The 3,536-nt window shown below is 39.3% G+C and overlaps 1 long non-coding RNA gene across 1 annotated transcript; it reads left to right on the top strand.

Moving 5' to 3' along the window:
* The first annotated feature begins 1,234 nt into the window (after positions 1-1,234).
* On the top strand, positions 1,235-3,204 carry LOC104868914. Its single transcript, XR_782129.3, has 3 exons — positions 1,235-1,425; positions 2,354-2,410; positions 2,987-3,204. It is a non-coding gene; the product is annotated as an uncharacterized LOC104868914 (long non-coding RNA).
* The last annotated feature ends 332 nt before the right edge of the window (positions 3,205-3,536 follow it).

Consider the following 3,536-nt stretch of genomic DNA (forward strand, 5'->3'; position numbering starts at 1 on the left):
TGTTCATCAATTGTTAATCATTAATGTGTGTGCTTTGGTTTTTTTTTAGGCTATGGTATTTAGATTGTTTGGTTATTTGTGTTTTTTTAAATATTCTTATATTTTTCTTTTCTTTTCTTTTCTTTCTTTTCTTTCTTTCTTTCTTTCTTTCTTTCTTTCTTTCTTTCTTTTTTCTTTCCTTCCTTCTTCCTTTCCTTCTTTCTTTCTTTCTTTCTTTCTTTCTTTCTTTCTTTCTTTCTTTCTTTCTTTCTTTCTTTCTTTCTTTCTTTCCTTTTCTTTTCTTTTCTTTTCTTTTCTTTTCTTTTCTTTTCTTTTCTTTTTTGTACCAGGGATTGAACTTGGGACCTTATGCTTGTGAAACAGGCAGTGGAACTGAGTTAAATGCCTGTCCCTATGCTTATACTTTTTTGTATTGTTTGAATTCTTTTTTTTTTTAATAAAGACAAGTGATCAGATTTACTATAAATTCACCATTTCTGATGGCACTGCAACTGTGAAGTTACCTAGTGAAAGTCACAGATGGTGTTTCTTCCCATGTTACCTCTGTTCTCATCTGGACTTTTTTCAGGGGCTTTTATATAATCAGACCCTCTTGTTCTGAATGGCTAACTGTACGGGCTAGAAAACTTTAGTCTCCTAAAGCATACTGTTAACTTAAAACAGCAACCTAAACAAACAAAAACTCACATTGCAAATGATACCCCAAGAAAGGTATTAGACAAAAACAGTTACTAGTAAAAGTACTCAATGAGTTGCAACTTAAATCTCACAATAGAAAGCTTTCAATTCTCCCTCTTTTGAAAAGAAACATGTTCCACTTTCACTCACTACTGTACAATCACACACTAAAGAATCACTGTGTTCAAATACAGTCAGTGACAATATTTTTAAAGGAAAAACAAGAAAAAGAAAGACGCATTGGCACCACACATATGTATTTTTGCATACTGTAGCCAATACAATGCAAACACCATGGAAAAACTATTTCTTTGGACTTGACCAATTAATCTAGCTTGAGAAACTCACTAGCTGGTTCTATGCATGGGTTTATAGGCAATGATTATATCACATGAGACCTGGACCCAGTTGCCAAACCTTCTAACTTTTTAATGTTTGTATTAGAAAACAGTATTGTGAAAGTTTGGAGGAGTACTGTTTATTATGTAATGTTTAAAATGTAACATGGACCAAGTCGCCTGCAAAACTGGTTGTATTTAAAGGTGAATTTAAAAAAAAAAATTTTTTTGTTTGCAGATACCAGTCATGTGCAAGAAAAGATCTTACAGCTGTTTTTTCCTCATTGAGTTATACCTAAGAAAAAAATAATCTTGTCCAAATAAATTAAATTAAAAAACCATTCAGAGCATCACCATTTACCTAAAAGAACAGGTTGAAATGTTCCAGCAAGTGCCAGACAGAGACAAGGTTGGTAAGTCCTTGGGGTCCTTACACTGCCTGACCCACTGTGCCATCTGAGACCACCTTAAAGCCTTGTAGTGCTGACAGCCTAACAAAGTTACAAGAGAAATCAAGTGATAGAAAAAGTTCTCCCTCCTTGTGCAGTGGCTTTATGTTTGAATTCTTTATAATCAATGTAAATCTTTTTAAAAAGAGTTGTTAAATTGAAAGGACAATAGGAAGGAAGGGAGGGAGGGAAGGAGAGAGGGAGAAGGGAGAGGGAGGGAGGAAGGAGGGAAGGGAAGGAAGGGAAGGAGGGAGGGGGGGACATATATTAAAACTGGTGAATCCCAGGCGGTAGAAATGTGAATACAGTCTTCTGTTAAACTGAGACTCTCGAGACTGGGGAAATCTCTGAAACACAAGGTCCACCAAGCTCTTAACAATCCAGCCAGAAAATGACCAAGTTCTGGAGCAAGTTCCCTCAATGACCAGCCAGCAGGGCTAGATAATCCAGGAGGCCTACAGCCAGGAGCATTTTTATAGCAAAACACTGGAGAAGAAAAGTGTAAGTTGTTTGCAATGAACCTGCATTGATTTTAGATAAGAGGGGTGGGAGAAAGCTTAGGGTGGGAAGCAGTCCACACACAAGTCATTACCACTTCTGGATTGGCTGCACTGAGAGCAGATGCAGTGGCATCTTGTGATTGGCCACTGGGCTGAGTCAGGTGGTGACAGACCCTTGGGAATATGGAACTGTTCTTTTGCTGGTTTGGCCATAACTCCAAACTCCCTGAACTTCTGTTCTTTGTCATTAAATTCAGAACACCCCTAAATTTTTCTCTTATTTCTTTCTGGTATACTTTTGTTTTATCGTAAATTTCCAGTAAATGAAAAGTGAAATGGAGTAGAAAAACTGTAGGTAGAACTGAGCTTCTTTCATTTACACACACAGGTTTGTACCACCACTCCGGCTCCATTGTGATTTCTAAGTTAAAGAGTTACGTGCCAGGTGAGTATAATATTTTGCAATGTATTGGACAGTAGGATAAATATGAGGAATGAGTGGAGACTGAAAAAAAACAGTTTGAAAGAACATTTTAATATTTTAAGTAAGAATTAGTGCCTTCAACTAGGGCAGAATCCATAGGGACAAAAAAGAGAGAAGGGATTTTATAAATATTTTGGAAATATGGTAGCTTCCATGAGTCCCACAGACTTACTATCAGAAGGCAGAAGATAGGCCACGGATCTGGAACATTGTGAATGAGGGAAGAAATCACAGATTCTGAAGTTGAAAACAGAAGGGGGGTCAGAACACAAAGAACTTCCTGCCATGAGGGGTCAGGCATTATAAAACATGTGGGCAGAGGACTCTGGGAGAGATAGTAAGAGTGTTTGATTCTCTGCCACACACCTCTCTCCCCCCTATCTCCCTTCTCTGTCCCTTCCTTCCCTCCCTCCCTCCTTCCTTCCTTGCTTTCTGTATTCTCAGTGATCCCAAAGATGGAACCCAGAATCTTGTAGTAGGCACTCTAACACTGAGCTACATCCCCAACTCTAAAAATGGGCTTTTATTTTGAAACAGGGTCTCACTATGTAGCCCAGATTGGCCTTGAACTTGCAGCCCTCTGGCCTCCCCTCCAGTGTCCCTGGAATTACAGGTGTGCACCACTAGACCACCTTGATTTACATTTTAAGAACACCACTCTGTGGTGTGTATAGAATGGATTGTAAGAAGGTGATAGTGGGCAGAGGAAGACCATTTGGAATCCTCACACAGGACTGTCAGTGAGGGTTAGTAGTACTGATAAAGGTGAAAGAAGAAAGAAATTCTGGAATATGTGATTTATGGAGGGTATGTGTAGGCACTGCTCCCTGGGTCCTTGCTGTTTCTTCATGTCTCTTGGAGAGACTATGTTTTCTGGGTAATAACCCCCTGCAGCAGAAACAATCTTGGAAGATGGAGGCCGTGTCTGCCTGGGGCCAAGGGGAGACATGTTGAAGGACCTTTGTAAGACTTGTGTTCCTCAGTTCAAGGTTCTTTGTCAGTGAAAGTGTCATGACCCTCTCTTCACACTGTCCTGTGAGAACTGGAGCTAGAGGATGTTACAGCTGATACTGAGGCTGGAGCTGCT

Source organism: Fukomys damarensis, unplaced genomic scaffold, assembly GCF_012274545.1.
Source record: "Fukomys damarensis isolate Sample0158 unplaced genomic scaffold, DMR_v1.0_HiC HiC_scaffold_53020, whole genome shotgun sequence".
Lineage (NCBI taxonomy): Eukaryota > Metazoa > Chordata > Mammalia > Rodentia > Bathyergidae > Fukomys > Fukomys damarensis.